At 36.8% G+C, this 15801-nt stretch overlaps 1 pseudogene; it reads right to left on the bottom strand.

The window, feature by feature from the left end:
* Positions 1 to 4287: 4287 nt before the first annotated feature.
* LOC100687462 lies at positions 4288 to 6334 on the bottom strand (annotated as a pseudogene).
* Positions 6335 to 15801: the final 9467 nt, after the last annotated feature.

The following is a 15801-nucleotide window of genomic DNA, read 5'->3' as shown; positions in this document are numbered from 1 at the left end:
AGAAGTGGACCCTGAACTTTATGGGCAACTAATATTCGATAAAGGAGGAAAGACTATCCATTGGAAGAAAGACAGTCTCTTCAATAAATGGTGCTGGGAAAATTGGACATCCACATGCAGAAGAATGAAACTAGACCACTCTCTTTCACCATACACAAAGATAAACTCAAAATGGATGAAAGATCTAAATGTGAGACAAGATTCCATCAAAATCCTAGAGAAGAACACAGGCAACACCCTTTTTGAACTCGACCATAGTAACTTCTTGCAAGATACATCCACGAAGGCAAAAGAAACAAAAGCAAAAATGAACTATTGGGACTTCATCAAGATAAGAAGCTTTTGCACAGCAAAGGATACAGTCAACAAAACTCAAAGACAACCTACAGAATGGGAGAAGATATTTGCAAATGACATATCAGATAAAGGGCTAGTTTCCAAGATCTATAAAGAACTTATTAAACTCAACACCAAAGAAACAAACAATCCAATCATGAAATGGGCAAAAGACATGAACAGAAATCTCACAGAGGAAGACATAGACATGGCCAACATGCATATGAGAAAATGCTCTGCATCACTTGCCATCAGGGAAATACAAATGAAAACTACAATGAGATACCACCTCACACCAGTGAGAATGGGGAAAATTAACAAGGCAGGAAACAACAAATGTTGGAGAGGATGCGGAGAAAAGGGAACCCTCTTACACTGTTGGTGGGAATGTGAACTGGTGCAGCCACTCTGGAAAACTGTGTGGAGGTTCCTCAAACAGTTAAAAATAGACCTGCCCTACGACCCAGCAATTGCACTGTTGGGGATTTACCCCAAAGATACAAATGCAATGAAACGCCGGGACACCTGCACCCCGATGTTTCTAGCAGCAATGGCCACGATAGCCAAACTGTGGAAGGAGCCTCGGTGTCCAACGAAAGATGAATGGATAAAGAAGATGTGGTTTATGTATACAATGGAATATTACTCAGCTATTAGAAATGACAAATACCCACCATTTGCTTCAACGTGGATGGAACTGGAGGGTATTATGCTGAGTGAAGTAAGTCAGTCAGAGAAGGACAAACATTATATGTTCTCATTCATTTGGGGAATATAAATAATAGTGAAAGGGAAAATAAGGGAAGGGAGAAGAAATGTGTGGGAAATATCAGAAAGGGAGACAGAACATAAAGACTGCTAACTCTGGGAAACGAACTAGGGGTGGTAGAAGGGGAGGAGGGCGGGGGGTGGGAGTGAATGGGTGACGGGCACTGGGTGTTATTCTGTATGTTAGTAAATTGAACACCAATAAAAAAATAAATTAAAAAAAAAAAAAAAAAAAAAAAAAAAAAAAGGAGGAAAGACTATCCATTGAAAGAAACACAGTCTCTTCAATAAATGGTGCTGGGAAAATTGGACATCCACATGCAGAAGAATGAAACTAGACCACTCTCTTTCACCATACACAAAGATAAACTCAAAATGGATGAAAGATCTAAATGTGAGACAAGATTCCATCAAAATCCTAGAGAAGAACACAGGCAACACCCTTTTTGAACTCGGCCATAGTAACTTCTTGCAAGATACATCCACGAAGGCAAAAGAAACAAAAGCAAAAATGAACTATTGGGACTTCATCAAGATTAGAAGCTTTTGCACAGCAAAGGATACAGTCAACAAAACTCAAAGACAACCTACAGAATGGGAGAAGATATTTGCAAATGACCTATCAGATAAAGGGCTAGTTTTCAAGATCTATAAAGAACTTATTAAACTCAACACCAAAGAAACAAATAATCCAATCATGAAATGGGCAAAAGACATGAAGAGAAGTCTCACAGAGGAAGACATAGACATGGCCAACATGCATATGAGAAAATGCTCTGCATCACTTGCCATCAGGGAAATACAAATCAAAACCACAATGAGATACCACCTCACACCAGTGAGAATGGGGAAAATTAACAAGACAGGAAACAACAAATGTTGGAGAGGATGCGGAGAAAAGGGAACCCTCATACACTGTTGGTGGGAATGTGAACTGGTGCAGCCACTCTGGAAAACTGTGTGGAGGTTCCTCAAACAGTTAAAAATAGACCTGCCCTACGACCCAGCAATTGCATTGTTGGGGATTTACCCCAAAGATACAAATGCAATGAAACGCCGGGACACCTGCACCCCGATGTTTATAGCAGCAATGGCCACGATAGCCAAACTGTGGAAGGAGCCTCGGTGTCCAACGAAAGATGAATGGATAAAGAAGAGGTGGTTTATGTATACAATGGAATATTATTCAGCTATTAGAAATGACAAATACCCACCATTTGCTTCAACATGGATGGAACTGGAGGGTATTATGCTGAGTGAAGTAAGTCAGTCGGAGAAGGACAAACATTATATGTTCTCATTCGTTTGGGGAATATAAATAATAGTGAAAGGGAATATAAGGGAAGGGAGAAGAAATGTGTGGGAAATATCAGAAAGGGAGACAGAACGTAAAGACTGCTAACTCTGGGAAACGAACTAGGGGTGGTAGAAGGGGAGGAGGGCGGGGGGTGGGAGTGAATGGGTGACGGGCACTGGGGGTTATTCTGTATGTTAGTAAATTGAACACCAATAAAAAATAAATTAAAAAAATAAAAAAAATACCTTAAAAAAAACGATGTAATTATTTAATGACACAGGGAAATAACATGTTATGAAACAAACTGGTTACAAGTAGGGGGTAGAGGATGATTTCACTTCTGATAGAAAATTTAAAAGTATATATACAAAATACCATATGGCTATGTACGAAAATATTGAGTTTTACTTCTGCTCTTTGATTGAACAGTCTTCCCTTTGTTTTTGTGTATTTTTTGAGAAATAAATATTTCTGAAGCAAAAAAGGAAACAAGTTCCTGGATGTCTTAGTTGAAGAATTCCTAAATGCCAGGAGTCCAGCAGTCAAATCCTGAACCTCAGGACAGATCCAGCCAAGGGGACAGTGGTAAAGACCAGACAGAGATGCTATTTTTGTCAGGCTGTTTCCTTCCTCCACATTCGATGTTCTCAGTGTACTAACACTTTAACAGGAGACTATGAATATTAACTGGCACAACAGCAAAATGATGCTAGCAACTTTGGTTTCAAATTGGTCAAAATGTAATAACCATTTTATAGTTATAAAATGCACTGGAAATAAAACAAGACACATCATCAAACACTCTGGAAATCAAGAGTTCCTACAAGAAAAACTGGAGGTGATGAAACCTCCATCTTTCCTGCTCTTTCTGAACTCTGTTCCTTTCCAATTTTCATCATAAACCTATTTTTGTTTCATGGACCTAGAAGGGGCACTTTTCTCAAAAAGATGCTTTGCCTCCTGAGTACTCTGCAGAATTGGAAGGGTTCACCAAAATTCAAACTACTTGAAACAAAGTTGAATGAACTGCGTTGTCACTCTGTATCAAAAAGGTTTTTGCTAAGTTATTAAATGGAAAATAGCAGAGTATTAAACCTATATTGGTGTGAATGAGGCTCAAAAATCTGATTCCCACTGTTCCAAATAAATGTTAGAATGCTAAGCATGCTTTTATTCAAATAACAATGACAACCCACATTTCTTGCTCTTAAAAAAAGGGAAAGGTCCATTGCTTTAAAATCTGGCATATGTAAAAACTAGTGCCGTCTTTAATGTAAAGTGCTTTCTAGCCACAGTAGCATTTTCAGGGGAGGTCAAGAACTATGGTTAAGGTCCACGAATCAACCAAAACCAAAAAACCTGAGACAATCTTCTGCATCACCACCCCCAGCACCTGTTCAGTGCACCAGGTCACTGCCTTCTAAGGTTGAACTGGGTGATGGACATTAAGGAGGGCACATGATGTAACAAGCACTATGTTACACAAGACTAATGAATCACTGAACTCTACCTCCAAAACTAATGATAGGCTTTATGTTAATTGAATTTAAATTAAAAAAATAAAAAAATACCCCCCCCCCAAAAAGACCCCAAAAAACCATGACCAATAATTTGGAGGTAAAAGATTTAAAATACTCTCTCATTACAACAAAAGCCAAAAGTCCTCTTGCTTTGCCCTTGAGCTACCTAGAGAAACTGAGCTCTGTTTTACACCCCCAAATAAGAGAGGTATTTACTGGAAATATCCATGTCCAGTGCTTGCAACATCAATTAATATTGTTGTTCCACCAGTCCCAATCCTGAAGCCACAGCAATCCCTTTGTTAGAAAAAGGGAAAAAAATCCATTTCGGGACAAAACCATTCAAGACGCAAGGAGGGTGTATCTTTAGTGGGAGAACTGTCTGGTGTCAGAGGACTTCCTGCTAATGTGTTTGAAGATTTTGGACTCCTCAACTTTCTTGGCTTTCCGGTATCCAAAACCACCACCACCTCCTCTCTTTTTAAGCTTGCCGTCATTGCTGTTTATGTTCAGATCAACAAAAGGAGGCACTTTGAAACCAAACAACAGAACAACTTGAGGCAAATTTAAGTTATTAACATTGAAGATCTGTTTCAGAGAATGGGAATCATATGCTCAAATGTATGACTTATATGCCTCCTGGGCTGACTTATGAAGGAAGTAGTTCTTTTCAATCAATTTTTCAAGCTGAGACTGAATGTCAGAAATCTTGGACCAGGAAAACTCAAATTCACTTAATGGAACCTTGGATTGCTTCAAGTAACAAAGGAAACCCAACTCTTCAGGGTAAGATGAGCAAGGCGTGACCTCTTCTGTTTAGGCCTCTGGCTGTTCCCACATGATGAATATATTCCTTGGGATCATTTGGAAAGTCATACTGAACAATCCAATCGACTTCAGGAATATCCAGCCCTCTAGCTGCCATGTCTTTACACAACAATATCCCCCAATCAGCATTGCAGAACTGGAAGAATGTGGTTGTATGCTTATTCTGCTTCTGCCTTCCATGAATGGCCAAGACAGGCAAATCAATGTAGTTCAGCAACTCATAGTGGTATTTCACGGACTTACAGGATGAAAAGAAGACCATCAGTTTCTTCTTCTGGTTCTTCTTAAGGATGTAAAGAGCAGAAGGAACCTCTTTTCTGAGGGACAAACAACACATCCCTGTTCAAGACCATCCGCTGTTGCATTAGCTTTATCGTCATCAATACCAACATACAATGGTTCCTTTTTCAAAGAAATCCTTGACAAGTCTCAACTTTTTGAGTTTGTGTGGCAGAAAAGAGCATGGTTTGCCTGTGTGCTGGCAGAAGTTTAATAATTTATTTTAATTTGTCTTCAAACCCAACATCCAAGACATGATCAGCCTCATCGATAACCACATAATGTAGATTTTTATACATAAACCCTGGGGTATTCTGCATGTGGTCCAGGAGATGGCTTGGGGTGGCCACAATGATGTTGATCCCATTACCAAGTTTCTGTGCTTCAGCAGATCTGTTGCTGCCATCCATTATTAACCTGTATGTGCGAACATAGTGTATCATTAGCTCTTTAAGAACACCAAAAGTCTGCATGGCCAGTTCCCTAGTAGATGAGAGAATAAGAAGTCCTGTTCCATTCCTAGGCATGAACTTTAACATGCCAATGAGTTGGACTACAGGGATGAGAAATGCCAGCATTTTGCCACTGCCTGTTTTTGCAGCTGCTAGGAGATCCCTGCCTTCCAGCAGTGGTCTGATACTTTTATGCTGAATTTCAATCATGTTTGTAAAACCCATTTCTTTCATTGCCTTCAGAGTGTTCTCATTGACAAGATTAGAAAGAGAAGCAAATAAAGTATCCTCAAAAGCTCCTGTCAGTCCCAGGGATACTCTGGGCAGTTCACTGTCCTCTTCCTCATCATCTGGCTTCTCTGCAATGTTTTCTGTCTCTTCAGGAGCCTCGGCCCCTTCTTCAGAGTCCCCTTTGTCTTCAGTTTTCGATTTTTTGGTATCAGGCCCAGTGTCATCCACCATTTTTCTCTTTTTTTTCTTCTTTCTTTTTATTTATTTATTTTTTCTTTCTTTCTTTTTATTTTGATTCTGAATTGGGAAGCTGTGTTGCTGCTTCTCCATTGATTATTACGGTAGATTTCTTTCTTTCTTCCCTTTTTTTTTTAAACTTGTACAGTTTTAACTGTTTCTTTAGCTACTTCTCCATTCTGGGCTTCTGACGAGCCCATGTTCACAGACTATTTTAGAGATTTTTTAGCCTTCCCACCTCCCACTGTTTCTTCAGACACATCTCCATTTTGTGTTTCTGATAAGCTCTCATCTGAGGCCCTCTGGAGCTTTAAGTTTTGCTGGTGCAACTTGATATTCTGTTTCTCTATCTTCTTGTGCAGGAGTTTCATGGGTAGATGGGACATGTTGCCGGTAAGGCGCCTTTACTGTGGCACCACAACTTGGCTCAGGTCCTATTTTTGCATTGCCACTTCCAACATTCTATAAAACTTGTTCTGGCCCAAAATACTTTGGAAGACTGCTCCACTGCTTGTGAGGCACTATACTCCCCCAATCCATGGATTGTCTTCCCTTGAACAGAGGATATCAAACATACTACTAAATTGTTTCCGTTTTGCCATTTGGCAATACTCATGAAATGTACATTATAACAATGTTTTTCAAATGCTTGGTGAGCTGTTAATTGCAATAGAACCACTTGTGGAGAAAGAAAAAATATATGGGTTCTTGGGACTCAGCCTTCAAGACTGAGATTTAATAGACTTAGGATATAACCTCAGAAATCACTCATTTAAAAAAAGTCACTGAGAAGATTCTCATATGTGCACAGATTTAGGAAAACTTGCATCACAGTAAACAAATCTAACAGATAAATCTATAGAATGAAAGATATGAATATCTTAAATAAAAGCAAATACTACTGTCTAACTAATGTTAGTTTTTGCTATTTTATTATCCTTTTTGATATTTAGTTATCTTTTTTGTAATTAATTTTTGTTGTAATTAATTAACTTTATGCCTGATGTACATAGGCTTTAAAGAAGCTGGAAGAAAACATGTGATGGAAGCAAATAATTTTTATTTTTATTTACTGATTTGGAAATTTGCTTGTCATTTACCTGATTCATATGCATTATTTTTGTGGTCTTCAGGTGATTTTGGTATATTTCATGAGGTGTTGACTCAATTACATGGAGAGTACAAAATTGATTGACAAGTTTTAAGTTTTCTGTGGTAATTAATACTAACTTTCCTAGTTAATCCAAGGCTTCATGTGGATGATACAAAAATAGCTTCCTTCATTTAATATGCATAACATATGCCATTATATTTCTACACATCAAATAGTGTTTTCATACTGTTAAGAATTGAGTGTGGTATTTCAATCTGAATTGTTGTAGGTTTTTTTCAAGTCAATAATACAAGCCTACAAAATTAAAATGCACTACTTGCGTCAAACATAACAAAATCATTGTTTGTTTATTTTTAAGGTGCTAATAAAAAAGATTAATGATACTGCCGGATAATGAAACAATCTGCCAAGAGGCAAGCCCCAGAATATTGAGTGGCACTGTAGCAAGGAGAGCCCAGGAAAAAAAATTCTCTCTTTGAATACATTCAACAGAATTCTTTTTACCATCCAACTGACATTTAGAGTTTAAACGAATTGGCTTTCTTTTTATGTGTTGCTCAAATGTCTTGGAGATTATTTACCTCCAGACAGGAAGCATTTGCATTTGAAGAAATTTTTGTCAAATAATCAATAAGGGTTTTTGATCTCCATAAAAAACTCTATTTCCTAAACAAAGACACCCACACTTAAAAATATTACACACAGTTACATCTCATTAATGCAGACCCCATAACTCAAATTGATGACAGTTCAAACAAGATACCTTCTGAAGATAAAGAGGAGTTCTACCAAACAAATTTATAGTTGATTACGCTCAATGGGGACAAAAGAGGTGGCCAAAGTTTTTCTTTTATCTAGGAAACTATTTAAGTCTTTTCAGTGGCACAAAATTACAAGTATTTGAGTGCAAAAAAAAAAATCATTCTTTCCTGTTATTAGGGTCCCAAAGGTGCTGTAGTAGGCTATCGTTGATTGTTAGTTATCTGTGCCTGGTGAATCTGAATGCTTAGAAAATCAATGTGATGATTAAAAAACAATGATGGCAGCCATGTATCTAGTGCCTTAGACACTAGGTATATAGTCATTTACATATATTGCTTCATATTGTACTAAATGTACATAAGGTACATATTAATTTACAGCTCAAAATCAAGGCTCAAAGATTAATGTATCATAGGTCACATTGTTTTAAGCAGAAAAGTTGGCTTGAAAACCTTTTATTTAAACCAATAGTTTTCAAAGCATAGTTCCTGATCCAGCATCATTTGCTGTTGGTAAAAATATTCAGGTCCTACTCCAGATCTGCTAAGTCAGGAACACTAGGAGTAAAATCCAGCCACTTGTTTTTAAAGAAGTCCTCAAGGTGATTCTGACATATGCCAGTCTCAGAACTATTAATCTAAATAACAGTAATAACATCAATATTATTATATTACTATACTATATTACCATACTATATTAACCATTTGACTAATAAATAGGTCACTAGGTTAAATATTTAATTTCTTGGTACATTAGTTTTCTCTATCATCAAAAATTGTGCCTAAAATTTGAGTATTGTGTAAAGAGTAATGCATTGGGAGTCAGAAAGTTTCGTTTCTTATCTCATAAATATGAACTAAAATTTGTGGTCTGGTTTCTTCATATGTAAAGTGAAGTCATTGGACAAGATAGTCTCTAAATTAACTTTTAGCTCTGGTATGATTTTAGTTGCCTTGAATATGTGAACTATTGATTATAAGAATGCTGATTGATTTGTGCCTTTGCTGTACAACTGTGGACAGGAAAGACACTATTTACATCATAGTGTATATGAGTAGTAGTTGTGCCATGCACAATCAGCAAAGCAGTATGTAGTTTATTCATGCTCATTACAGCAAACAAACAAGCAAATTAACTGACTCCAAATGCTCTACTGTTAAACAACAGCTAGCATATTATTCTCAGAAACAGCTTTTACAAGGAATTTGGTGTGAAACAAATGACTCCAGAATCAGTTCTTCCATGATTTGGGTTTGAGATCTCTAAGAAATTATTAGCCTCCCTGAGACTTTAAGAATTTATAGTAAAAACAAAACAAAACAGAGATGCATATTATATTACCTAATTTATAGTAGAGAAAGAACAATTAAATAATAACATTATGTGAAAGCATTTTTCATATTTGCCTACTAATAGCATATAGGAAAGTCTTATAACCTTGAAAGTTTGAAAACTATTCCTCTTTTAATATCTCATAATTCATAATTTCAGTGATTCAGATGGGTCTTTCTCCCAAATGCTACAAAAGAACAAAGATTTATTTTTGTGAAGGAGGAACAGGCCTCTTTACTGAGACACTCTTGTAATGAAAAGATAAAGTTTAATAAAATGTATATCTCCTATATATGTGGGAAATACCCAAGAAAACTTAGTAACTCCTCAAAATGGCTGAAACCAACACTTTAAATACCATCTCCAGCTAAAGACACAAGACAACAAAAGATCCCTTTCACTGTATATGAAAGTGATCATCATATTTAAAAATTAAGTTCATTACATTGGAATTTTTCACATTTTGTAGACTATGCTTTTTGTTCTCAATAAATTCCAAGTGTTATTGTTACCACCAATCACAGCTGCTAACTCAGCAAATGAATAGGTAAGCCCTGGTGGACTGTTGTGGCCAACTGTTTCAGACCAAATTCCCAAGGGGGCTGAACAAATCAAAAGCATGCCTCCTGGCTGAGTTTGCCAACACTGTTGCCAAATAAACTCAGATAAACTCATCTCAAGAAAAGTCAATAACTCAAAAGATAAGGGTTTGGGAAAAGACAGGGAGAAACTTATTTTAGGTGCCAGAAACTGGGGGAGGTGATGGGTTCAAACCTTAACAACTAACTTCTGCTGGCAGGATACCTAGAGTTTTATTTTATTATTTTATTTTATTTTATTTTATTTTATTTTATTTTATTATTTTATTTTATTTATTTTATTTTATTTTATTATTTTATTTTATTTTATTTTATTTTATTTATTTATTTATTTTATTTTATTATTTTAATTTTAATTGTATCAGAGTTCAATTTGCCAACATATAGCATAACACCCAGTGCTCATCCTGCCAAGTGCCCCTCTTGGAGCCCATCACCCAGTCTCCCCAACCCCCCGCCCACCTCCCCTTCCACTACCACTTGTTCATTTCCCAGAGTTAGTATACCTAGAGTTTTAGAGAGAGAGGTTCAGGAGGGTACTTGCAAGAGAGCAGGCAGACAGCCTGCGGTCATGGGTAGACGAGGGGATGTGTTGGATGTGGTCTTCTATGTTATTCAGTTCATAGCTGGGCTTTTCTGGCCTGGTGGTTGGAATGTTGTGGTCATTGCAAAACATCTTTGTCCAAGCTGCAAGGAACTGTGATAAGTAGTTGCTAAGGCTGATATCAAGGTTACTGCCTGTGTTCTTCTCTAGGATTTTGATGGTTTCTTGTCTCAGATTTAGTTTTTTCATCCACTTGGAATTTATTTTTTGTATGATGTAAGAAAGCGGTCCACTTTCTTTCTTCCACATGTTGCTCTCCAGTTTTCCTTACACCATTGTTGAATAGACTTTTTCTGTTGGATATTCTTTCCTACTTTGTCGAAGATGAGTTGATCATATAGTTGTGAGGCCACTTCTTGTTTTCTATTCTGTTCCATTGATCTATATGTCTGTTTTTGTGCCAATATCATATTGTCTTGATCACTACAGCATTGTAATATAGCTTGAAGTCCAGAATATGATGCCTTCAGCTTTCGTTTTCTTTTTCAGGATTGCTTTGGCTATTTGGGGTCTTTGGTGGTTCCATACAAATTTTAGGATTGTGTTTTCTAGCTCTGTGAAAAATACTGGGGATATTTTGATAGGGATTTCATTAAATGTGTAGATTGCTTTGCATAGTATGATGTTTTCATGATGTTTGTTTTTTCTTTTTTTTGTTTTTGTTTTTGTTTTTTTGTTTGTTTGTTCTTTCAATGCATGAGCATGTAGCATTTTTCCATTTCTTTGTGTCCTCTTCAATTTCTTTCATAAGTGTTCTATAGTTTACAGAGTACAGATCTTTTACCCCTTTGTTTAGGTTTATTCATGGGTATATTATTGTTTTGGGTGCAATTTTAAATGGGATCGATTCCTTAATTTCTCTTTCTACTGCTTCATTATTGGTATATAGATGTACAACAGATACCTGTATGTTGATTTTTGGATCCTACAGCATTACTGAATTCATGTATCAGCTATACTTTTTGGTGGAGTCTTTTGGGTTTTCTACATAGAGTATCATGTCATCTGCAAATAGTGAAATTTTTACTTATTTTTTGCCTATTTGGATGCTTTTAAAATTTCTTTTTGTTGTCTGATTGCTGTCATTAGGACTTCCAGTACTATGTTAAATAACAGTGGTGAAAATGGACATTCTTGTTTTGTTCCTGATCATAGAGGAAAAGCTCTCAGTATTTCCCCATCGAAGATGGTGTAAGGTATGTTTTTTTTTTCCACATATGACCTTTATTATGGTCAGGTATGTTCCCTCTAAACCTACTTTCATGAGGGTTTTTTTTAATGAATGGATGTTGTACTTTCTCAAGTGGTTTATCTGCATGCATTGAAATGATGATATGGTTCTTATCCTTTCTTTTATTGATGTAATGCATCATGTTGATTGAGAACATTGAACCACCCTTGCATACCAGGAATAAATCTCACTTGATCATGGTGAATGATCATTTCAGTGTATTATTGGCTTTGGTTTGCAAGTATTTTTTTGAGAGTTTTTGCAGCCATTTTTATCAGGGATATTGGCCTGTAGTTGTATTTTTTACTGGAGCTTTATGTTTTTGGTATCAGAGTAATACTAGCCTCATAGAACGTGTTTGGAAGTTTTCCTTCCTCTTCTATTTTTTTTTGGAATAGATTGAGAAAAATAGATATTAACACTTCCTTACAAGTTTGATAGAATTCACCTGTGAAGCATTCTGACCCTGAGCTTTTGTTTGTTGGGAGTTTTTTGATTAATAATTCAATTTCTTTCCTGGTTATTGGTCTGTTCAATTTTTTTCTATTTCTTCCTGTTTCAGTTTTGGTAGTTTGTATGTTTCTAGGGCTTATCCCTTTCTTGCTGGTTGTACATCTTGTTGGCATATAGTTTTTCATAATATTCTCATATAATTGTTTGTATTACTGTGGTGTTTGTTGTTATTCCTGATATTTCTCCTGAGGTAAGTGAAACCAAAGCAAAAATAAACTATTATGACTTTATAAAAATAAAAACTTCTGCCTAATAAAGGAAAGAAGCAAGTAAACTAAAAAGCAAACTACTGAATGGGAGAAGATATTTGCAAATGACGTATCTGGTAAAGGGTTAGTATTCAAAATCTATAAAGAACTTATCAAACTCCACTCTGAGAAAAAAATAATTCAGTTAAAAATGGCAGAAGACATGAATAGACATTTTTCCAAAGAATACATAAAGATGGCCAACAGACATGAAAAGATACTCATCATTACTCATCGTCAGGGAAGTACAAATAAAAACTATAATGAGATATCACCTCACTCCCATCAGAATGGCTAAAATCAAGAACACAAGAAATAACAGATGTTGACAAACATGTGGAGAAAGTGGAACCCTCTTTCACTGTTGGTGGGAATGCAAACTGGTGTAACCCACTTGAAAAACAGTATGGGGTTCCTCTAAAAGTTAAAAATAGAAGTATCTTATGATTTAGCAAGCATTCTTCTGGGTATTTATCCAAATACAAACATATTAATTTGAATGGATACATGCACCCTACTCTTTATAACAGCATTATTTTTAATACCCAAACTATGGAAACAGCCCATGTGTCCATCAACTGATGACTGGATAAAGAGGTTGTATATACATACAATGGAATATTAGTCAGCCATAAAATTAATGAAATACTTCCATTTGCAATGACATGGTGAAGGAGTTAGAGAATATTATGCTAATAAAAGAAGTTAGAGAAAGACAAATACCATGATTTCACTCATATGTGGAATTTAAGAAACAAAATAAGTGAACAAAGGAGAAAAAAAGAGAGAGGCAAACCAAGAAACAGACTCTAAACTATAGAGAACAAACTGATGGTTACAAAGGGAAGAGAGTAAATAGGTGAAAGGGATTAAGGAGTGCACTTGATGTGATGAGCACAGGCTGATGTACAGAAATGTTAAGTTACTATATTGTACACCTGAAATTAATATAGACTGTATATTCACTAACTGGGATTAGGATTAAAACTTAAAAAAAGAATTTCGTATACTAAAAATCATGTGGTAAGAAATAAGAAAAATGAGATTCAGTTAGAGCATGAGTTGAATGGTTTTGTCTGTTTCTGGTTTTAACTGTTGAGTTCTATAATTGAGCAAGAGGGCTCAATGACATCATCCCTCTATATCTTTGCCTATATGATACCCATTCCTCCTTTAGAGACACGAGCATCTCTTGGATGACTTTCTAATCGTCCAGTTCTTCATAAGGAAAACCTTCTGAGTGTTTACACCAGATACTGTGCTAGGCATTTTACATCCATGACCTAGATGGACAAATACAGGTGCTGTTGAAGTAGCCTACATTACCTTCCTTTTTAATTTTTACAGGCTTTTATGCTTCATCAATAAGATTGCCATGTTCTGTATCATATGACCTGGCAATCTGACTACAGCTTACAGAAAGGGCACCTCATCAAACACAGCAAATCTATAGCCGCCAAGAAGGCTCTATGGTATCTTTTCAGGAAACCCTAAACAGTATATAAATTAGAGAAATCAAGTTAACTGTGGTTTAGAAAGAGAGTTTATTGGGTGGTTATAGGTGTCAAACAAAATGACCCCATAGTAAAGATACTATGCAAATAGCATGAAGTGTCAGAAGCTATGAGTGAAGAGAGGTTGGAGACTGGACAGTGGCAGGATAATAGTAGTAATGATAAATGTGAGGGAAAAGAAAACATAAGCAACTACTATGATAGAATATTGATTCTTTTTCTAATAATAAATTTATTTTTTATTGGTGTTCAATTGCCAACATACAGAATAACAAAGAGTGCTCATCCAGTCAAGTACCCCCCTCAGTACCCGTCACACATTCACCCCACCCGACGTGCTCCTCCCCTTCCACCACCCCTAGTTCGTTTCCCAGAGTTAGCAGTCTTTATGTTCTGTCTCCCTTTCTGATATTTCCCACACATTTCTTCTTCCTTCCCTTATATTTCCTTTCACTATTATTTATATTCCCCAAATGAATGAGAACATATAATGTTTGTCCTTCTCCGACTGACTTACTTCACTCAGCATAATACCCTCCAGTTCCATCCATGTTGAAGCAAATGGTGGGTATTTGTCATTTCTAATGGCTGAGTAATATTCCATTGTATACATAAACCACATCTTCTTTATCCATTCATCTTTCAATGGGCACCAAGGCTCCTTCCACAGTTTGGCTATTGTAGCCATTGCTGCTATAAACATTGGGGTACAGGTGTCCCGGCATTTCATTGCATCTGTATCTTTGGGGTAAATCCCCAACAGTGCAATTGCTGGGTCGTAGGGCAGGTCTATTTTTAACTCTTAGAGGAACCTCCACACAGTTTTCCAGAGTGGCTGCACCATTTCACATTCCCACCAACAGTGTAAGTAAGAGGGTTCCCTTTTCACTGCATCCTCTCCAACATTTGTGGTTTCCTGCCTTGTTAATTTTCCCCATTCTCACTGGTGTGAGGTGGTATCTCATTGTGGTTTTGATTTGTATTTCCCTGATGGCCAGTGATTCAGAGCATTTTCTCATAGCCATGTCTTCCTTTGTGAAATTTCTGTTCATGTCTTTTGCCCATTTCATGATTGGATTGTTTGTTTCTTTGCTGCTGAGTCTAATAAATTCTTTATGGATCTTGGATACTGCCCTTTATCTGATATATGGTTTGCAGATATCTTCTCCCATTCTTTAGGTTGTCTTTTAGTTTTGTTGACTGTTTCTTTGCTGTGCAGAATCTCTTTCTTTTGATGAAGTCCCAGTAATTCATTTTTGCTTTTGTTTCCCTTGCCTTCATAGATTTATCTTGCAAGAAGTTGCTGTGGCCAAGTTCAAAAAGGGTGTTGCCTGTGTTCTCCTCTAGGATTTTGATGAATTCATGTCTCACATTTAGATCGTTCATCCATTTTGAGTTTATCTTTGTGTATGGTGTAGGAGAATGGTCCACTTTCATTCTTCTGCATGTGGCTGTCCATTTTTCCCAGCAACACTTATTGAAGAGACTATTATTTTTCCAGTGGATAGTCTTTCCTACATTGTCAAATATTAATTGACTATAAAGTTGAGGGACCGCTTCTGGATTCTCTATTCTGTTCCACTGATCCATGTGTCCGTTTTTGTGCCAGTACCACACTATCTTGATGACCACAGTTTTGTAGCACAACCTGAAATCTGTCATTGTGATGCTCCCAGCTCTGGTTTACTTTTGTAATATTCCCCTAGCTATTCGAGGTCTTTTCGATTCCACACAAATTTATTTTTAAAGAAATTATTTATTTATTCATGAGACAGAGAGAGAGAGAGAGAGGGAGAGGGAGGCAGAGAGACACAGGCAGAGGGAGAGACAGGCCTCATGCAGGGAGCCTGAGGTGGGACTCAATCTCAGGTCTCCAGGATCACACCCTGGGTGGAACGCAGGTGCTAAACCACTGAGCCACCCGGGCTGCCCTCCA

Source organism: Canis lupus, chromosome X (assembly GCF_011100685.1).
Source record: "Canis lupus familiaris isolate Mischka breed German Shepherd chromosome X, alternate assembly UU_Cfam_GSD_1.0, whole genome shotgun sequence".
Classification (NCBI taxonomy): Eukaryota; Metazoa; Chordata; class Mammalia; order Carnivora; family Canidae; genus Canis; species Canis lupus.
The sequence above is the reverse complement of the archived record's forward strand: the minus strand, read 5'-3'. Positions and strand labels throughout refer to the sequence as shown.